Here is a 22,837-nt window from a genome sequence, read left to right as displayed (position 1 = left end):
GAAAAGCATTTTTCAAGCGATTTCAACATTTCAGGTTGGATTGTGACTTTTCATGCAAAAGTGCCCAATTCAGCCTAAAAAGCCTTAAGGAGCATTCTTATGATGAGAAATGTCGTTTAAAGGCATTTCCAGCTCAGAAAAGCATTTTTCAAGCGATTTCAACATTTCAGGTTGGATTTTGACTTTTCATGCAAAAGTGCCCAATTCTGCCTAAAATTCCTTCAGGAGCATTCTTATGATGAGAAATGTCGTTTAAAGGCATTTCCAACTCAGAAAAGCATTTTTCAAGCGATTTCAACATTTCAGGTTGGATTGTGACTTTTCATGCAAAAGTGCCCAATTCGGCCTAAAAGCCCAGCAAGCAATTTTGCGGCTAATAGACGTCTAGTAGCCGTCTAAACACCCCCCTGACGTCTAGGCTAAAACAAGGCTAATTTTGGGCTGTCAGTGAAAATCTAGTAGACGTCTATCATAGCCCAAGAAATAGACTAGTCATCAAATAGACGGCTATTAAACGTCTACATATATACGTCTAATAAACGGTGAATGTGGGTCTAGGCTAAAACAAGGCTAATTTTGGGCTGTCAGTGAAAATCTAGTAGACGTCTATCATAGCCCAAGAATAGACTAGCCGTTAAATAGACGGCTATTAAACAACTACACGTGTGTGTCTAATAAAGAACAAAAGAATGGCTAAAGAATTATTTTTAATCCATTAAAAAAGGTTCTCATAAACATGCAATTTATTACAAAAAATATTGTTAATACAATAGAAATTCAGATAAGACAAAATGAAGAAAAACTACTTTTAACAAAAAGAATAAAAACAGTAACAAAATAAAAGCATATATAACAAAATACAATTTTAAAAATTAAATAACATCTAAACATTAACAAACTATCTTCAGTTCACGTCAACTTATTAATTGTACTAATTTCTATACCCCCCCCCCCCCCGTGCTCCCTGGTGCCTGTTTGAAATGCCCCCATTGCATCCTTCACTTCCAGTTCTGTTGCTGCTGGGAAGTTGTTCAACACAGCATCTGCCAAATATGAAAAGAATGTATGAGACAAGTATTTCTGCTTTATGTTAAATGTGATAGTCATTCTCTTTTGAAAAGGTCATATATAAATATTGACAGGCAACAGTAATCATACCGTTCTCATTACTAACAGAAGTGCTTGTTTCTCTGCGTGTGTTTAATGACATTTTTGGAACTTGCAAAAGAGGCTTAAAGGCAGGGTATCTGATTTTGATCCAGAATTTTTTTTTTTGTTATGCTGGTTGAAAGTCTCCTCAAATATTGATAGCTCTCACTATGTTAAGTTGTCTAAATGTGTATTTTTATATATTTGTGTCATCTGTAAAAGGCGTAGGACCAAAAAACGTTCAACAAATCATTGAACCCTGACCGAATGCAATAATTGGACGTGGGCATGGGCCAGTTACCGGTTTGAAGGTATACCGAGATTTTCAGAGTCAAGGTTTAAAAAAAAACACAAAAATTTTCTGTGATACCGTTTTCAATGTATGAACTGTGTTTACACAAAGTGAATTAAATCATGTAATTGAATTCATGTTTACATTTACAATTGAAAGAATATTATCATTTAAAGGCTTTATTTTTACCTGGCATAAACGTTGTTTGTTGCTTAAAAATAAAATGTATTGTTGTCCAGTTTAAAAGTTGATGTTTTAATATGCAGACATTTGAAAATAATACATTTTAGTGTCACAATGGCAATACCACAACACCGTGGTATTTTTGCTTACGGTTATCATACTGGCAGAATCTTATTCCGGCCCATAATTGGACGCATTACATTTTTGCCCCTCTTCTGTGAACGTGTTTTGCATGCCACTTCACAACCTGTTCACACTCTGTAAAAATAGGGAGAATCAAATAAACCTTCCTGCTGAATTGACACAGGAGCTACAAAACGAAAGACATTTTGAAACAACAAAAAAAAAACATCTGGATGAGCAAAGAGCAAAAACCCAAATTAACATTGGTAAGTTCACTGCTTTTCTGCAAGATGGAAACAGCTACAGGTCTGAAAGGGTCGTTGCAGTGTTTCTTTTGGAAAGGTAGGTATGCAGTGTGACTTGTTTATGTTGGTTATTTTGGTAATGTTATTCACTTTGTCAGTCTTACTGGTTAATGAGATAGGAGTGCGCTTCTGGTTGGTGCGTGTAGGCTAAAGTTAGTATTTTTCAAAATCAAATACCCTGCCCTTTAAGATGCCAAGCATAAAATATTCACAATACAATCTTATTGACATAAAACCTGTCAAATGTCTAAAAATAAAACATCTAAACAATATTGTATGGTTAAGTAAACTGTTGTATCGGCAAAGAGTAATTTAATCTGGGGCTTTTAATATTTAGAAAATATTAAGGCAGTACCGGACTGTCGTCAATTACTCCTCACATAACCTAATGTCATATTAAAAGTACTATTTTGTGAGACACCATGTAGCCTAAAACTACATACAAATACACTTACCTTTAATAACTGAGAACTGATGTTTTTTCAAATGCTTGCTTCTGCAGTGGACCACCACTATTCATGTTGAACTTTGAAATTAATGAATTTTAGTGAACTCTAAAATACAAAAGACAATGTCGTTAACAGTTGCAGACTGAAATATTTTCTGATTTTTTGTGACCACATGAAAGACTGTGTTGACACCACAATGTCTGATTAATATTGCATGTTTATAGAATTTACCTGTCCAGCATTCTTCCGGCACGGTCTCTCAAGTTTCTCCCTCCAGTTTCGCACAGCTTTGACACCTGAATAGCACATGCCTATGTCAGTAATTGTACAGTATTGTATGCTTCAGTGTACAAGTGTTTACCAACCTTAAAGGTTAATGCCCACTGACCTGCAAGTTTTCCCTCACTAACACAATAAAACTCTTTTTTTCCAACAGACTGAAGGCCTGTAAGTTAAATCCATATGGAGGAATAGCTTTCCCCCACAATCAATCTCTGCATGCATAATTGTAAAGCACAACACTGCCTACATTACTGTAAGCAACACAGTAATAACTTAGCTAAGTTACTGCTGTTACTAAAAAGCAGCCTACAAATCACTCATGTTGATCTTCAGTGTAACGTTACATAGACTCATTTACCTCCACTATTTTATTACATTGCAGGTTGTACTGTTTAGGTTTTAAAAAACATGGGTTACTTACTACGTTATACTGTTAAGTTACCAGCAAGAATGTCGCGATTCCAACAACAAATAAAGTAAATCAATTTTAAACACATGTAAAATAAAATAATAAAAAAAAAAACTTACAAGACCAAACGAGTGTGGTACATGCTTTCCTCGTGGCTGCTCGCTGATGTTGTTGCTTTTCAAACAGCGGAAATCTTTCTCGTGAGATTTGGCCCCGTGTTTGTGTACTGCTGCCATCTAGCGGTTCGGAGTTGTAACTGGATTTTGTTTATCTTTGAAATACGGTCAAATAAAATGAATGTTATGCGTGACAGCAGATATTCAGATAAGATAAATAAAACCAAACATCTTAATTTCACTGGTGTATTTGCATGCCTGATAAAATATCATAATTCTTGCAAGTTATTTTGGCAAAAACAAAATTTTATTAAATTCAAGGTTATTTTGGGCTAAACATGGTTTGTTCGTAGTCGGTCTATTTATGAGCTAAATAGTGGCTATGTACGACGGTGCATAAAACACTTTAAAGAAATTAAACAAACCTTGTAATCGCTGTTAACTTTGCTTACAATGAAATACCATACATCTCACAAGTTATTTTGGCAAAAACCACATGTAATTAAATTAATGGTTATTTCTGGGCTAAACGTGGGTTATTCGTAGTCGGTCTATTTGTAAGCTAAATAGTGGCTAGTACAGACGGTGTATAAAACACTTTAAAGAAATGAAACAAAATACCTTAATCGCTTTGAACTTTGTTTACATGATTAAATATCATACATCTCACAAATCATTTTGGCAAAACAACATGTAATTAAATTAATGGTTATTTCTAAGCTAAACGTGGGTTATTCGTAGTCGGTCTATTTGTAAGCTAAATAGTGGCTAAGTACAGACGGTGCATAAAACACTTTAAAGAAATGAAACAAAATACCTTAATTGCTTTGAACCTTGTTTACATTATTAAATATCATACATCTCACAAATAATTTTGGCAAAACAACATGTAATTAACCCTTATGTGTTGTTGGGGCCATTTTTGGCCATTTTTTGCAATTTTTTGTCTTAATTTGGCCACAACTTTCTCTGTGTTTCAGCAAATGGAATGATTTTTGGTGACAAATCTTATATTTACACATATTTTAAGAAAATGCTTTGAAATTTTTCAAAAACTTAACAATATACCGTGGGCAAATTTACTACCCTTACGTGTTGTTAGCGGCCGAAAAAGGCCACTAAATTAAACTGCTGTAAAAATTTATCGGATGAAATTTTTTTCACATTTTTTTTTGCATAAATCTGTTAATCAACCTCAGTACTGATCAAAACTACCAAATGTTTGCAAAAATTCCATGATTTTAACTCTTTCATTGCCAAGTTTATAAGTAGTGTCACTGATTTGGGGAAAAAAAAACACACAAAATGACAGATTTTCAATATAAAACGTGACTGTGGACTGGATTTTCTTTTACCTTTTTTACAGTCTTGGGCATGCCAAAGATTGGTAAAAACATTGGCTTTGATGCATTTTTAGTTTTTGTGCAGCATCAGATTAAATTTTTTTCTCCCTCATTTATTGTTTGTGGCCATTTTTTCCCCAGTGACTTCCATTATAACAACATTTTTTGACACATGGTGATCAACAGTAAAAATGACAAATTTTACCTCTTTGCAAAAACTAAAACCACAAAGAATAAAAAATGCATGGTAATAAGGTGTCATGGCTCTGCAATCAAAAAATGTTGTTATAATGGAAGTCAATGGGGAAAAATGGCCACAAACAATAAATGAGGGAGAAAAAAATGTAATCTGATGCTGCACAAAAACTAAAAATGCATCAAAGCCAATGTTTTTACCAATTTTTGGCATGCCCAAGACTGTGAAAAGGGTGAAAAAAAATTCAGTCCACAATCACTTTTTATATTGAAAATCAGTGATTTTGTGTTTTTTTTTTCTCAAATCAGTGGCATCACTTATGAGCTTGGAAATTAAAGAGTTAAAATCATGAAATTTTTGGAAACATTTGGTAGTTTTGATCAGTTCTGAGGTTGATTAACAGATTTATGCAAAAAATTGAAAAAAATATTAATCTGATACATTTTTACAGCCGTTTAATTTAGTGGCCTTTTTTGGCCGCTAACAACACGAAAGGGTAGTGAATTGGAACAAGTCACAAGGGTTAAATCCATGGTTATTTCTGGGCTAAACGTGGTTTATTCATAGTCGGTCTATTTATGAGCTAAATTATGACTACGTACAGACGATGCATAAAACACTTTAAAGAAATGAAAAGAAATACCTTGTAATCGCTGTTAACTTTGCTTACATGATAAAATAGCATCCATCTCACAAATTATTTTGTCAAAAACCACATGTAACCAAATTAAAGTTTAATTGGGCTAGAAGTGGGCGACGCACAGCCCGGCTATATCGGGTCTATACTGAAAAGAGACGTTGAAATGACGGCTATTGCTTGCTGGGAGGCCTTCAGGAGCAATCTTATGATGAGAAATGTTGTTTAAAGGCATTTCCAGCTCAGTAAAGCATTTTTCAAACAGATTTCAACATTTCAGGTTGGATTGTGACTTTTCATGCAAAAGTGCCCAATTCGGCCTAAAAGGCCTTCAGGAGCATTCTTATGATGAGAAATGTCGTTTAAAGGCATTTCCAGCTCAGAAAAGCATTTTTCAAACAGATTTCAACATTTCAGGTTGGATTGTGACTTTTCATGCAAAAGTGCCCAATTCGGCCTAAAATGCCTTCTGGAGCATTCTTATGATGAGAAATGTCGTTTAAAGGCATTTCCAGCTCAGAAAAGCATTTCTCAAAGCGATTTCAACATTTCAGGTTGGATTTTGACTTTTCATGCAAAAGTGCCCAATTCGGCCTTAAATGCCTTCAGGAGCATTATTATGATGAGAAATGTCGTTTAAAGGCATTTCCAGCTCAGAAAAGCATTTTTCAAACAGATTTCAACATTTCAGGTTGGATTTTGACTTTTCATGCAAAAGTGCCCAATTCGGCCTATAATGCCTTCAGGAGCATTCTTATGATGAGAAATGTCGTTTAAAGGCATTTCCAGCTCAGAAAAGCATTTTTCAAACAGATTTCAACATTTCAGGTTGGATTGTGACTTTTCATGCAAAAGTGCCCAATTCGGCCTAAAATGCCTTCAAGGAGCATTCTTATGATGAGAAATGTCGTTTAAAGGCATTTCCAGCTCAGAAAAGCATTTTTCAAAGCGATTTCAACATTTTAGGTTGGATTGTGACTTTTCATGCAAAAGTGCCCAATTCGGCCTAAAATGCCTTCTGGAGCATTCTTATGATGACAAATGTCGTTTAAAGGCATTTCCAGCTCAGAAAAGCATTTTTCAAACAGATGTCAACATTTCAGGTTGGATTGTGACTTTTCATGCAAAAGTGCCCAATTCGGCCTAAAATGCCTTCAGGAGCAATCTTATGATGAGAAATGTCGTTTAAAGGCATTTCCAGCTCAGAAAAGCATGTTTCAAACAGATTTCAACACTTCAGGTTGGATTGTGACTTTTCATGCAAAAGTGCCCAGTTCGGCCTAAAATGCCTTCAGGAGCATTCTTATGATGAGAAATGTCGTTTAAAGGCATTTCCAGCTCAGAAAAGCATTTTTCAAACAGATTTCAACATTTCAGGTTGGATTGTGACTTTTCATGCAAAAGTGCCCAATTCGGCCTAAAAGGCCTTCAGGAGCATTCTTATGATGAGAAATGTCGTTTAAAGGCATTTCCAGCTCAGAAAAGCATTTTTCAAACAGATTTCAACATTTCAGGTTGGATTGTGACTTTTCATGCAAAAGTGCCCAATTCGGCCTAAAATGCCTTCTGGAGCATTCTTATGATGAGAAATGTCGTTTAAAGGCATTTCCAGCTCAGAAAAGCATTTCTCAAAGCGATTTCAACATTTCAGGTTGGATTTTGACTTTTCATGCAAAAGTGCCCAATTCGGCCTTAAATGCCTTCAGGAGCATTATTATGATGAGAAATGTCGTTTAAAGGCATTTCCAGCTCAGAAAAGCATTTTTCAAACAGATTTCAACATTTCAGGTTGGATTTTGACTTTTCATGCAAAAGTGCCCAATTCGGCCTATAATGCCTTCAGGAGCATTCTTATGATGAGAAATGTCGTTTAAAGGCATTTCCAGCTCAGAAAAGCATTTTTCAAACAGATTTCAACATTTCAGGTTGGATTGTGACTTTTCATGCAAAAGTGCCCAATTCGGCCTAAAATGCCTTCAAGGAGCATTCTTATGATGAGAAATGTCGTTTAAAGGCATTTCCAGCTCAGAAAAGCATTTTTCAAAGCGATTTCAACATTTTAGGTTGGATTGTGACTTTTCATGCAAAAGTGCCCAATTCGGCCTAAAATGCCTTCTGGAGCATTCTTATGATGACAAATGTCGTTTAAAGGCATTTCCAGCTCAGAAAAGCATTTTTCAAACAGATGTCAACATTTCAGGTTGGATTGTGACTTTTCATGCAAAAGTGCCCAATTCGGCCTAAAATGCCTTCAGGAGCAATCTTATGATGAGAAATGTCGTTTAAAGACATTTCCAGCTCAGAAAAGCATGTTTCAAACAGATTTCAACACTTCAGGTTGGATTGTGACTTTTCATGCAAAAGTGCCCAGTTCGGCCTAAAATGCCTTCAGGAGCATTCTTATGATGAGAAATGTCGTTTAAAGGCATTTCCAGCTCAGAAAAGCATTTTTCAAACAGATTTCAACATTTCAGGTTGGATTGTGACTTTTCATGCAAAAGTGCCCAATTCGGCCTAAAATGCCTTAAGGAGCATTCTTATGATGAGAAATGTCGTTTAAAGGCATTTCCGGCTCAGAAAAGCATTTTTCGAACAGATTTCAACATTTCAGGTTGGATTGTGACTTTTCATGCAAAAGTGCCCAATTCGGCCTTAAATGCCTTCAGGAGCATTCTTATGATGAGAAATGTTGTTTAAAGGCATTTCCAGCTCAGAAAACCATTTTTCAAACAGATTTAAACATTTCAGGTTGGATTGTGACTTTTCATGCAAAAGTGCCCAATTCGGCCTAAAATGCCTTCAGGAGCATTCTTATGATGAGAAATGTCGTTTAAAGGCATTTCCAGCTCAGAAAAGCATTTTTTAAACAGATTTCAACATTTCAGGTTGGATTTTGACTTTTCATGCAAAAGTGCCCAATTCGGCCTTAAATGCCTTCAGGAGCATTCTTATGATGAGAAATGTCGTTTAAAGGCATTTCCAGCTCAGAAAAGCATTTTTCAAACAGATTTCAACATTTCAGGTTGGATTGTGACTTTTCATGCAAAAGTGCCCAATTCGGCCTAAAATGCCTTCAGGAGCATTCTTATGATGAGAAATGTCGTTTAAAGGCATTTCCAGCTCAGAAAAGCATTTTTCAAACAGATTTCAACATTTCAGGTTGGATTGTGACTTTTCATGCAAAAGTGCCCAATTCGGCCTAAAATGCCTTCTGGAGCATTCTTATGATGAGAAATGTCGTTTAAAGGCATTTCCAGCTCAGAAAAGCATTTTTCAAAGCGATTTCAACATTTCAGGTTGGATTTTGACTTTTCATGCAAAAGTGCCCAATTCGGCCTATAATGCCTTCAGGAGCATTCTTATGATGAGAAATGTCGTTTAAAGGCATTTCCAGCTCAGGTTGGATTGTGACTTTTCATGCAAAAGTGCCCAATTCGGCCTAAAATGCCTTCAGGAGCAATCTTATGATGAGAAATGTCGTTTAAAGGCATTTCCAGCTCAGAAAAGCATGTTTCAAACAGATTTCAACACTTCAGGTTGGATTGTGACTTTTCATGCAAAAGTGCCCAGTTCGGCCTAAAATGCCTTCAGGAGCATTCTTATGATGAGAAATGTCGTTTAAAGGCATTTCCAGCTCAGAAAAGCATTTTTCAAACAGATTTCAACATTTCAGGTTGGATTGTGACTTTTCATGCAAAAGTGCCCAATTCGGCCTAAAATGCCTTAAGGAGCATTCTTATGATGAGAAATGTCGTTTAAAGGCATTTCCAGCTCAGAAAACCATTTTTCAAACAGATTTAAACATTTCAGGTTGGATTGTGACTTTTCATGCAAAAGTGCCCAATTCGGCCTAAAATGCCTTCAGGAGCATTCTTATGATGAGAAATGTCGTTTAAAGGCATTTCCAGCTCAGAAAAGCATTTTTTAAACAGATTTCAACATTTCAGGTTGGATTTTGACTTTTCATGCAAAAGTGCCCAATTCGGCCTTAAATGCCTTCAGGAGCATTCTTATGATGAGAAATGTCGTTTAAAGGCATTTCCAGCTCAGAAAAGCATTTTTCAAACAGATTTCAACATTTCAGGTTGGATTGTGACTTTTCATGCAAAAGTGCCCAATTCGGCCTAAAATGCCTTCAGGAGCATTCTTATGATGAGAAATGTCGTTTAAAGGCATTTCCAGCTCAGAAAAGCATTTTTCAAACAGATTTCAACATTTCAGGTTGGATTGTGACTTTTCATGCAAAAGTGCCCAATTCGGCCTAAAATGCCTTCTGGAGCATTCTTATGATGAGAAATGTCGTTTAAAGGCATTTCCAGCTCAGAAAAGCGTTTTTCAAAGCGATTTCAACATTTCAGGTTGGATATTGACTTTTCATGCAAAAGTGCCAAATTCGGCCTTAAATGCCTTCAGGAGCATTCTTATGATGAGAAATGTCGTTTAAAGGCATTTCCAGCTCAGAAAAGCAGTTTTCAAACAGATTTCAACATTTCAGGTTGGATTTTGACTTTTCATGCAAAAGTGCCCAATTCGGCCTATAATGCCTTCAGGAGCATTCTTATGATGAGAAATGTCGTTTAAAGGCATTTCCAGCTCAGGTTGGATTGTGACTTTTCATGCAAAAGTGCCCAATTCGGCCTAAAATGCCTTCAGGAGCATTCTTATGATGAGAAATGTCGTTTAAAGGCATTTCCAGCTCAGAAAAGCAGTTTTCAAACAGATTTCAACATTTCAGGTTGGATTTTGACTTTTCATGCAAAAGTGCCCAATTCGGCCTATAATGCCTTCAGGAGCATTCTTATGATGAGAAATGTCGTTTAAAGGCATTTCCAGCTCAGGTTGGATTGTGACTTTTCATGCAAAAGTGCCCAATTCGGCCTAAAATGCCTTCAGGAGCATTCTTATGATGAGAAATGTCGTTTAAAGGCATTTCCAGCTCAGGTTGGATTGTGACTTTTCATGCAAAAGTGCCCAATTCGGCCTATAATGCCTTCAGGAGCATTCTTATGATGAGAAATGTCGTTTAAAGGCATTTCCAGCTCAGGTTGGATTGTGACTTTTCATGCAAAAGTGCCCAATTCGGCCTATAATGCCTTCAGGAGCATTCTTATGATGAGAAATGTCGTTTAAAGGCATTTCCAGCTCAGGTTGGATTTTGACTTTTCATGCAAAAGTGCCCAATTCGGCCTATAATGCCTTCAGGAGCATTCTTATGATGAGAAATGTCGTTTAAAGGCATTTCCAGCTCAGGTTGGATTGTGACTTTTCATGCAAAAGTGCCCAATTCGGCCTAAAATGCCTTCTGGAGCATTCTTATGATGACAAATGTCGTTTAAAGGCATTTCCAGCTCAGAAAAGCATTTTTCAAACAGATGTCAACATTTCAGGTTGGATTGTGACTTTTCATGCAAAAGTGCCCAATTCGGCCTAAAATGCCTTCAGGAGCATTCTTATGATGAGAAATGTCGTTTAAAGGCATTTCCGGCTCAGAAAAGCATTTTTCGAACAGATTTCAACATTTCAGGTTGGATTGTGACTTTTCATGCAAAAGTGCCCAATTCGGCCTAAAATGCCTTCAGGAGCATTCTTATGATGAGAAATGTTGTTTAAAGGCATTTCCAGCTCAGAAAACCATTTTTCAAACAGATTTAAACATTTCAGGTTGGATTGTGACTTTTCATGCAAAAGTGCCCAATTCGGCCTAAAATGCCTTCAGGAGCATTCTTATGATGAGAAATGTCGTTTAAAGGCATTTCCAGCTCAGAAAAGCATTTTTTAAACAGATTTCAACATTTCAGGTTGGATTTTGACTTTTCATGCAAAAGTGCCCAATTCGGCCTTAAATGCCTTCAGGAGCATTCTTATGATGAGAAATGTCGTTTAAAGGCATTTCCAGCTCAGAAAAGCATTTTTCAAACAGATTTCAACATTTCAGGTTGGATTGTGACTTTTCATGCAAAAGTGCCCAATTCGGCCTAAAATGCCTTCAGGAGCATTCTTATGATGAGAAATGTCGTTTAAAGGCATTTCCAGCTCAGAAAAGCATTTTTCAAACAGATTTCAACATTTCAGGTTGGATTGTGACTTTTCATGCAAAAGTGCCCAATTCGGCCTAAAATGCCTTCTGGAGCATTCTTATGATGAGAAATGTCGTTTAAAGGCATTTCCAGCTCAGAAAAGCATTTTTCAAAGCGATTTCAACATTTCAGGTTGGATTTTGACTTTTCATGCAAAAGTGCCCAATTCGGCCTATAATGCCTTCAGGAGCATTCTTATGATGAGAAATGTCGTTTAAAGGCATTTCCAGCTCAGGTTGGATTGTGACTTTTCATGCAAAGTGCCCAATTCGGCCTAAAATGCCTTCAGGAGCAATCTTATGATGAGAAATGTCGTTTAAAGGCATTTCCAGCTCAGAAAAGCATGTTTCAAACAGATTTCAACACTTCAGGTTGGATTGTGACTTTTCATGCAAAAGTGCCCAGTTCGGCCTAAAATGCCTTCAGGAGCATTCTTATGATGAGAAATGTCGTTTAAAGGCATTTCCAGCTCAGAAAAGCATTTTTCAAACAGATTTCAACATTTCAGGTTGGATTGTGACTTTTCATGCAAAAGTGCCCAATTAGGCCTAAAATGCCTTAAGGAGCATTCTTATGATGAGAAATGTCGTTTAAAGGCATTTCCAGCTCAGAAAACCATTTTTCAAACAGATTTAAACATTTCAGGTTGGATTGTGACTTTTCATGCAAAAGTGCCCAATTCGGCCTAAAATGCCTTCAGGAGCATTCTTATGATGAGAAATGTCGTTTAAAGGCATTTCCAGCTCAGAAAAGCATTTTTTAAACAGATTTCAACATTTCAGGTTGGATTTTGACTTTTCATGCAAAAGTGCCCAATTCGGCCTTAAATGCCTTCAGGAGCATTCTTATGATGAGAAATGTCGTTTAAAGGCATTTCCAGCTCAGAAAAGCATTTTTCAAACAGATTTCAACATTTCAGGTTGGATTGTGACTTTTCATGCAAAAGTGCCCAATTCGGCCTAAAATGCCTTCAGGAGCATTCTTATGATGAGAAATGTCGTTTAAAGGCATTTCCAGCTCAGAAAAGCATTTTTCAAACAGATTTCAACATTTCAGGTTGGATTGTGACTTTTCATGCAAAAGTGCCCAATTCGGCCTAAAATGCCTTCTGGAGCATTCTTATGATGAGAAATGTCGTTTAAAGGCATTTCCAGCTCAGAAAAGCGTTTTTCAAAGCGATTTCAACATTTCAGGTTGGATATTGACTTTTCATGCAAAAGTGCCAAATTCGGCCTTAAATGCCTTCAGGAGCATTCTTATGATGAGAAATGTCGTTTAAAGGCATTTCCAGCTCAGAAAAGCAGTTTTCAAACAGATTTCAACATTTCAGGTTGGATTTTGACTTTTCATGCAAAAGTGCCCAATTCGGCCTATAATGCCTTCAGGAGCATTCTTATGATGAGAAATGTCGTTTAAAGGCATTTCCAGCTCAGGTTGGATTGTGACTTTTCATGCAAAAGTGCCCAATTCGGCCTAAAATGCCTTCAGGAGCATTCTTATGATGAGAAATGTCGTTTAAAGGCATTTCCAGCTCAGAAAAGCAGTTTTCAAACAGATTTCAACATTTCAGGTTGGATTTTGACTTTTCATGCAAAAGTGCCCAATTCGGCCTATAATGCCTTCAGGAGCATTCTTATGATGAGAAATGTCGTTTAAAGGCATTTCCAGCTCAGGTTGGATTGTGACTTTTCATGCAAAAGTGCCCAATTCGGCCTAAAATGCCTTCAGGAGCATTCTTATGATGAGAAATGTCGTTTAAAGGCATTTCCAGCTCAGGTTGGATTGTGACTTTTCATGCAAAAGTGCCCAATTCGGCCTATAATGCCTTCAGGAGCATTCTTATGATGAGAAATGTCGTTTAAAGGCATTTCCAGCTCAGGTTGGATTGTGACTTATCATGCAAAAGTGCCCAATTCGGCCTATAATGCCTTCAGGAGCATTCTTATGATGAGAAATGTCGTTTAAAGGCATTTCCAGCTCAGGTTGGATTTTGACTTTTCATGCAAAAGTGCCCAATTCGGCCTATAATGCCTTCAGGAGCATTCTTATGATGAGAAATGTCGTTTAAAGGCATTTCCAGCTCAGGTTGGATTGTGACTTTTCATGCAAAAGTGCCCAATTCGGCCTAAAATGCCTTCAGGAGCATTCTTATGATGAGAAATGTCGTTTAAAGGCATTTCCAGCTCAGAAAAGCATTTTTCAAACAGATTTCAACATTTCAGGTTAGATTGTGACTTTTCATGCAAAAGTGCCCAATTCGGCCTAAAATGCCTTCAGGAGCATTCTTATGATGAGAAATGTCGTTTAAAGGCATTTCCAGCTCAGAAAAGCATTTTTCAAACAGATTTCAACATTTCAGGTTGGATTGTGACTTTTCATGCAAAAGTGCCCAATTCGGCCTAAAATGCCTTCAGGAGCATTCTTATGATGAGAAATGTCGTTTAAAGGCATTTCCAGCTCAGAAAAGCATTTTTCAAGTGATTTCAACATTTCAGGTTGGATTGTGACTTTTCATGCAAAAGTGCCCAATTCGGCCTAAAATGCCTTCAGGAGCATTCTTATGATGAGAAATGTCGTTTAAAGGCATTTCCAGCTCAGAAAAGCATTTTTCAAGTGATTTCAACATTTCAGGTTGGATTGTAACTTTTCATGCAAAAGTGCCCAATTCGGCCTAAAATGCCTTCAGGAGCATTCTTATGATGAGAAATGTCGTTTAAAGGCATTTCCAGCTCAGAAAAGCATTTTTCAAGCGATTTCAACATTTCAGGTTGACTTTTGTTGCAAAAGTGCCCAATTCGGCCTATAATGCCTTCAGGAGCATTCTTATGATGAGAAATGTCGTTTAAAGCATTTCCAGCTCAGAAAAGCATTTTTCAAGCGATTTCAACATTTCAGGTTGGATTGTGACTTTTCATGCAAAAGTGCCCAATTCGGCCTAAAATGCCTTCAGGAGCATTCTTATGATGAGAAATGTCGTTTCACGAGTTCGCATTAACATGTAATCGATAGGGAATGAGATAAAGCATATTTGGCGTGCTGTCCGAGGAGAGGGCTCCGAGCTCGGAATTTTAGCCCGAACCCAGAGTACTCCCCCTCTTTAACTGTGATGAATGAATCTAGATGAGAGTGAGGTGATGGAGTGGAGGAGGGATTCTGCAAAAAATCTATCACGGGACAGAGGTGAGGGACTGCATTTATAGGCACCTCTTTGCACTGATTGGTTGGATCACATGACCATGCTCCTCCCGAACTTAGTTAAATAAACTTCATTTAAAGGCATTTCCAGCTCAGAAAAGCATTTTTCAAGCGATTTCAACATTTCAGGTTGGATTGTGACTTTTCATGCAAAAGTGCCCAATTCAGCCTAAAATGCCTTCAGGTGCATTCTTATGATGAGAAATGTCGTTTAAAGGCATTTCCAGCTCAGAAAAGCATTTATCAAACAGATTTCAACATTTCAGGTTGGATTGTGATTTTTCATGCAAAAGTGCCCAATTCGGCCTAAAATGACTTCAGGAGCATTCTTATGATGAGAAATGTCGTTTAAAGGCATTTCCAGCTCAGAAAAGCATTTTTCAAACAGATTTAAACATTTCAGGTTGGATTGTGACTTTTCATGCAAAAGTGCCCAAATCGGCCTAAAATGCCTTCAGGAGCATTCTTATGATGAGAAATGTTGATTAAAGGCTTTTCCAGCTCAGAAAAGCATTTTTCAAACAGATTTCAACATTTCAGGTTGGATTGTGACTTTTCATGCAAAAGTGCCCAATTCGGCCTAAAATGACTTCAGGAGCATTCTTATGATGAGAAATGTCGTTTAAAGGCATTTCCAGCTCAGAAAAGCATTTTTCAAAGCGATTTCAACATTTCAGGTTGGATTGTGACTTTTCATGCAAAAGTGCCCAATTCGGCCTAAAATGCCTTCTGGAGCATTCTTATGATGAGAAATGTCGTTTAAAGGCATTTCCAGCTCAGAAAAGCATTTTTCAAACAGATTTCAACATTTCAGGTTGGATTGTGACTTTTCATGCAAAAGTGCCCAATTCGGCCTAAAATGCCTTCAGGAGCATTCTTATGATGAGAAATGTCGTTTAAAGGCATTTCCAGCTCAGAAAAGCATTTTTCAAGCGATTTCAACATTTCAGGTTGGATTTTGACATTTCATGCAAAAGTGCCCAAATCGGCCTAAAATGCCTTCAGGAGCATTCTTATGATGAGAAATGTCGTTTAAAGGCATTTCCAGCTCAGAAAAGCATTTTTCAAGCGATTTCAGCATTTCAGGTTGGAATTTGACTTTTCATGCAAAAGTGCCCAATTCGGCCTAAAATGCCTTCAGGAGCATTCTTATGATGAGAAATGTCGTTTAAAGGCATTTCCAGCTCAGAAAAGCATTTTTCAAGCGATTTCAACATTTCAGGTTGGATTTTGACTTTTCATGCAAAAGTGCCCAATTCGGCCTAAAATGCCTTCAGGAGCATTCTTATGATGAGAAATGTCGTTTAAAGGCATTTCCAGCTCAGAAAAGCATTTTTCAAGCGATTTCAGCATTTCAGGTTGGATTTTGACTTTTCATGCAAAAGTGCCCAATTCGGCCTAAAATGCCTTTAGGAGCATTCTTATGATGAGAAATGTCGTTTAAAGGCATTTCCAGCTCAGAAAAGCATTTTTCAAGCGATTTCAACATTTCAGGTTGGATTTTGACTTTTCATGCAAAAGTGCCCAATTCGGCCTAAAATGCCTTCAGGAGCATTCTTATGATGAGAAATGTCGTTTAAAGGCATTTCCAGCTCAGAAAAGCATTTTTCAAGCGACTTCAACATTTCAGGTTGGATATTGACATTTCATGCAAAAGTGCCCAATTCGGTCTAAAATGCCTTCAGGAGCATTCTTATGATGAGAAATGTCGTTTAAAGGCATTTCCAGCTCAGAAAAGCATTTTTCAAGCGATTTCAGCATTTCAGGTTGGATTTTGACTTTTCATGCAAAAGTGCCCAATTCGGCCTAAAATGCCTTTAGGAGCATTCTTATGATGAGAAATGTCGTTTAAAGGCATTTCCAGCTCAGAAAAGCATTTTTCAAGCGATTTCAGCATTTCAGGTTGGATTTTGACTTTTCATGCAAAAGTGCCCAATTCGGCCTAAAATGCCTTCAGGAGCATTCTTATGATGAGAAATGTCGTTTAAAGGCATTTCCAGCTCAGAAAAGCATTTTTCAAGCGATTTCAACATTTTAGGTTGGATTTTGACTTTTCATGCAAAAGTGCCCAAATCGGCCTAAAATGCCTTCAGGAGCATTCTTATGATGAGAAATGTCGTTTAAAGGCATTTCCAGCTCAGAAAAGCATTTTTCAAGCGATTTCAGCATTTCAGGTTGGATTTTGACTTTTCATGCAAAACTGCCCAATTCGGCCTAAAATGCCTTCAGGAGCAATCTTATGATGAGAATTGTCGTTTGAAGGCATTTCCAGCTCAGAAAAGCATTTTTCAAGCGATTTCAGCATTTCAGGTTGGATTTTGACTTTTCATGCAAAAGTGCCCAATTCGGCCTAAAATGCCTTCAGAAGCATTCTTATGATGAGAAATGTCGTTTAAAGGCATTTCCAGCTCAGAAAAGCATTTTTCAAGCGATTTCAGCATTTCAGGTTGGATTTTGACTTTTCATGCAAAAGTGCCCAATTCGGCCTAAAATGCCTTCAGGAGCATTCTTATGATGAGAAATGTCGTTTAAAGGCATTTCCAGCTCAGAAAAGCATTTTTCAAGCGATTTCAACATTTCAGGTTGGATTTTGACTTTTTATGCAAAAGTGCCCAATTCGGCCTAAAATGCCTCCAGAAGCATTCTTATGATGAGAAATGTCGTTTAAAGGCATTTCCAGCTCAGAAAAGCATTTTTCAAGCGATTTCAACATTTCAGGTTGGATTTTGACTTTTTATGCAAAAGTGCCCAATTCGGCCTAAAATGCCTTCAGGAGCATTCTTATGTTGAGAAATGTCGTTTAAAGGCATTTCCAGCTCAGAAAAGCATTTTTCAAGCGATTTCAACATTTCAGGTTGGATTTTGACTTTTCATGCAAAAGTGCCCAATTCGGCCTAAAATGCCTTCAGGAGCATTCTTATGATGAGAAATGTCGTTTAACTCTTTCACCGCCAGCGTTTTTAAAAAAAGTTGCCAGCCAGCGCCAGCGTTTTTCATGATTTTCACCAAAGTTTAATGCCTTCCAGAAAATGTTCTTCTTTAAATATATAAACATACAATATACCAAATGAAAGAACAGACCCTCTGCTTTCAAACAAAAAAAACCGTTTCATCCTACCTTTAGTGGTTCTTTTGCAATCAGCTTTTGAATATGGGTAGGTTTTTGCAAAAACACCATATTTTGAGCAAAAAGCAGAAATAATTCCATTTTTATGACGGACTTTTCATAGAGATCCGATTCAGAGCGATCTTTAAAACAGACACGGACATGCAGCAGCTTGGCATAGGGAAATACTTCCGGTTTTAAAAAGTTGCGGAAGGGCGCCACCTGGTGGATAATAGCGGTATTGCGGAAAGACGGAATATCTCGTCATTGGCGGGGAAGCGTTTTCTCTTAATTGACGAGAAATCTCGTCAATGGCGGGGAAAGAGTTAAAGGCATTTCCAGCTCAGAAAAGCATTTTTCAAGCGATTTCAGCATTTCAGGTTGGATTTTGACTTTTCATGCAAAAGTGCCCATTTCGGCCTAAAATGCCTTCAGGAGCATTCTTATGATGAGAAATGTCGTTTAAAGGCATTTCCAGCTCAGAAAAGCATTTTTCAAGCGATTTCAACATTTCAGGTTGGATTTTGACATTTCATGCAAAAGTGCCCAAATCGGCCTAAAATGCCTTCAGGAGCATTCTTATGATGAGAAATGTCGTTTAAAGGCATTTCCAGCTCAGAAAAGCATTTTTCAAGCGATTTCAGCATTTCAGGTTGGATTTTGACTTTTCATGCAAAAGTGCCCAATTCGGCCTAAAATGCCTTCAGGAGCATTCTTATGATGAGAAATGTCGTTTAAAGGCATTTCCAGCTCAGAAAAGTATTTTTCAAACGATTTCAACATTTCAGGTTGGATTTTGACTTTTCATGCAAAAGTGCCCAATTCGGCCTAAAATGCCTTTAGGAGCATTCTTATGATGAGAAATGTCGTTTAAAGGCATTTCCAGCTCAGAAAAGCATTTTTCAAGCGATTTCAGCATTTCAGGTTGGATTTTGACTTTTCATGCAAAAGTGCCCAATTCGGCCTAAAATGCCTTCAGGAGCATTCTTATGATGAGAAATGTCGTTTAAAGGCATTTCCAGCTCAGAAAAGCATTTTTCAAGCGATTTCAACATTTCAGGTTGGATTTTGACTTTTTATGCAAAAGTGCCCAATTCGGCCTAAAATGCCTCCAGAAGCATTCTTATGATGAGAAATGTCGTTTAAAGGCATTTCCAGCTCAGAAAAGCATTTTTCAAGCGATTTCAACATTTCAGGTTGGATTTTGACTTTTTATGCAAAAGTGCCCAATTCGGCCTAAAATGCCTTCAGGAGCATTCTTATGTTGAGAAATGTCGTTTAAAGGCATTTCCAGCTCAGAAAAGCATTTTTCAAGCGATTTCAACATTTCAGGTTGGATTTTGACTTTTCATGCAAAAGTGCCCAATTCGGCCTAAAATGCCTTCAGGAGCATTCTTATGATGAGAAATGTCGTTTAAAGGCATTTCCAGCTCAGAAAAGCATTTTTCAAGCGATTTCAGCATTTCAGGTTGGATTTTGACTTTTCATGCAAAAGTGCCCATTTCGGCCTAAAATGCCTTCAGGAGCATTCTTATGATGAGAAATGTCGTTTAAAGGCATTTCCAGCTCAGAAAAGCATTTTTCAAGCGATTTCAACATTTCAGGTTGGATTTTGACATTTCATGCAAAAGTGCCCAAATCGGCCTAAAATGCCTTCAGGAGCATTCTTATGATGAGAAATGTCGTTTAAAGGCATTTCCAGCTCAGAAAAGCATTTTTCAAGCGATTTCAGCATTTCAGGTTGGATTTTGACTTTTCATGCAAAAGTGCCCAATTCGGCCTAAAATGCCTTCAGGAGCATTCTTATGATGAGAAATGTCGTTTAAAGGCATTTCCAGCTCAGAAAAGTATTTTTCAAACGATTTCAACATTTCAGGTTGGATTTTGACTTTTCATGCAAAAGTGCCCAATTCGGCCTAAAATGCCTTTAGGAGCATTCTTATGATGAGAAATGTCGTTTAAAGGCATTTCCAGCTCAGAAAAGCATTTTTCAAGCGATTTCAGCATTTCAGGTTGGATTTTGACTTTTCATGCAAAAGTGCCCAATTCGGCCTAAAATGCCTTCAGGAGCATTCTTATGATGAGAAATGTCGTTTAAAGGCATTTCCAGCTCAGAAAAGCATTTTTCAAGCGATTTCAACATTTTAGGTTGGATTTTGACTTTTCATGCAAAAGTGCCCAATTCGGCCTAAAATGCCTTCAGGAGCATTCTTATGATGAGAAATGTCGTTTAAAGGCATTTCCAGCTCAGAAAAGCATTTTTCAAGCGATTTCAGCATTTCAGGTTGGATTTTGACTTTTCATGCAAAACTGCCCAATTCGGCCTAAAATGCCTTCAGGAGCAATCTTATGATGAGAATTGTCGTTTAAAGGCATTTCCAGCTCAGAAAAGCATTTTTCAAGCGATTTCAGCATTTCAGGTTGGATTTTGACTTTTCATGCAAAAGTGCCCAATTCGGCCTAAAATGCCTTCAGAAGCATTCTTATGATGAGAAATGTCGTTTAAAGGCATTTCCAGCTCAGAAAAGCATTTTTCAAGCGATTTCAGCATTTCAGGTTGGATTTTGACTTTTCATGCAAAAGTGCCCAATTCGGCCTAAAATGCCTTCAGGAGCATTCTTATGATGAGAAATGTCGTTTAAAGGCATTTCCAGCTCAGAAAAGCATTTTTCAAGCGATTTCAACATTTCAGGTTGGATTTTGACATTTCATGCAAAAGTGCCCAAATCGGCCTAAAATGCCTTCAGGAGCATTCTTATGATGAGAAATGTCGTTTAAAGGCATTTCCAGCTCAGAAAAGCATTTTTCAAGCGATTTCAGCATTTCAGGTTGGATTTTGACTTTTCATGCAAAAGTGCCCAATTCGGCCTAAAATGCCTTCAGGAGCATTCTTATGATGAGAAATGTCGTTTAAAGGCATTTCCAGCTCAGAAAAGCATTTTTCAAGCGACTTCAACATTTCAGGTTGGATTTTGACATTTCATGCAAAAGTGCCCAATTCGGCCTAAAATGCCTTCAGGAGCATTCTTATGATGAGAAATGTCGTTTAAAGGCATTTCCAGCTCAGAAAAGCATTTTTAAAGCGATTTCAGCATTTCAGGTTGGATTTTGACTTTTCATGCAAAAGTGCCCAATTCGGCCTAAAATGCCTTTAGGAGCATTCTTATGATGAGAAATGTCGTTTAAAGGCATTTCCAGCTCAGAAAAGCATTTTTCAAGCGATTTCAACATTTCAGGTTGGATTTTGACTTTTCATGCAAAAGTGCCCAATTCGGCCTAAAAAGCCTTCAGAAGCATTCTTATGATGAGAAATGTCGTTTAAAGGCATTTCCAGCTCAGAAAAGCATTTTTCAAGGGATTTCAGCATTTCAGGTTGGATTTTGACTTTTCATGCAAAAGTGCCCAATTCGGCCTAAAATGCCTTTAGGAGCATTCTTATGATGAGAAATGTCGTTTAAAGGCATTTCCAGCTCAGAAAAGCATTTTTCAAGCAAATTCAACATTTCAGGTTGGATTTTGACTTTTCATGCAAAAGTGCCCAATTCGGCCTAAAATGCCTTCAGGAGCATTCTTATGATGAGAAATGTCGTTTAAAGGCATTTCCAGCTCAGAAAAGCATTTTTCAAGCGACTTCAACATTTCAGGTTGGATTTTGACATTTCATGCAAAAGTGCCCAATTCGGCCTAAAATGCCTTCAGGAGCATTCTTATGATGAGAAATGTCGTTTAAAGGCATTTCCAGCTCAGAAAAGCATTTTTCAAGCGATTTCAGCATTTCAGGTTGGATTTTGACTTTTCATGCAAAAGTGCCCAATTCGGCCTAAAATGCCTTCAGGAGCATTCTTATGATGAGAAATGTCGTTTAAAGGCATTTCCAGCTCAGAAAAGCATTTTTCAAGCGATTTCAGCATTTCAGGTTGGATTTTGACTTTTCATGCAAAAGTGCCCAATTCGGCCTAAAATGCCTTCAGGAGCATTCTTATGATGAGAAATGTCGTTTAAAGGCATTTCCAGCTCAGAAAAGCATTTTTCAAGCGATTTCAACATTTCAGGTTGGATTTTGACATTTCATGCAAAAGTGCTCAATTCGGCCTAAAATGCCTTCAGGAGCATTCTTATGATGAGAAATGTCGTTTAAAGGCATTTCCAGCTCAGAAAAGCATTTTTCAAGCGATTTCAGCATTTCAGGTTGGATTTTGACTTTTCATGCAAAAGTGCCCAATTCGGCCTAAAATGCCTTTAGGAGCATTCTTATGATGAGAAATGTCGTTTAAAGGCATTTCCAGCTCAGAAAAGCATTTTTCAAGCGATTTCAGCATTTCAGGTTGGATTTTGACTTTTCATGCAAAAGTGCCCAATTCGGCCTAAAATGCCTTCAGAAGCATTCTTATGATGAGAAATGTCGTTTAAAGGCATTTCCAGCTCAGAAAAGCATTTTTCAAGCGATTTCAGCATTTCAGGTTGGATTTTGACTTTTCATGCAAAAGTGCCCAATTCGGCCTAAAATGCCTTCAGGAGCATTCTTATGATGAGAAATGTCGTTTAAAGGCATTTCCAGCTCAGAAAAGCATTTTTCAAGCGATTTCAACATTTTAGGTTGGATTTTGACTTTTCATGCAAAAGTGCCCAATTCGGCCTAAAATGCCTTCAGGAGCATTCTTATGATGAGAAATGTCGTTTAAAGGCATTTCCAGCTCAGAAAAGCATTTTTCAAGCGATTTCAGCATTTCAGGTTGGATTTTGACTTTTCATGCAAAACTGCCCAATTCGGCCTAAAATGCCTTCAGGAGCAATCTTATGATGAGAATTGTCGTTTAAAGGCATTTCCAGCTCAGAAAAGCATTTTTCAAGCGATTTCAGCATTTCAGGTTGGATTTTGACTTTTCATGCAAAAGTGCCCAATTCGGCCTAAAATGCCTTCAGAAGCATTCTTATGATGAGAAATGTCGTTTAAAGGCATTTCCAGCTCAGAAAA

General features: G+C 37.4%; 1 long non-coding RNA gene across 1 annotated transcript; it reads right to left on the bottom strand.

Moving 5' to 3' along the window:
- Nucleotides 1–558: 558 nt before the first annotated feature.
- Nucleotides 559–4,015, bottom strand: LOC135766241 (uncharacterized). The gene is made up of 4 exons (XR_010541457.2): nt 3,312–4,015; nt 2,733–2,797; nt 2,508–2,606; nt 559–1,043 (listed from the first exon to the last, which is right to left on the bottom strand). It is a non-coding gene; the product is annotated as an uncharacterized lncRNA (long non-coding RNA).
- Between the last annotated feature and the right edge of the window lie 18,822 nt (nt 4,016–22,837).

This window comes from Paramisgurnus dabryanus, unplaced genomic scaffold (assembly GCF_030506205.2).
Source record: "Paramisgurnus dabryanus unplaced genomic scaffold, PD_genome_1.1 h2tg000328l_1_36994__unclustered, whole genome shotgun sequence".
In the NCBI taxonomy this organism is placed as follows: domain Eukaryota; kingdom Metazoa; phylum Chordata; class Actinopteri; order Cypriniformes; family Cobitidae; genus Paramisgurnus; species Paramisgurnus dabryanus.
Note: the sequence above shows the minus strand (reverse complement) of the source record. Positions and strands in the feature narration are given on the sequence as shown.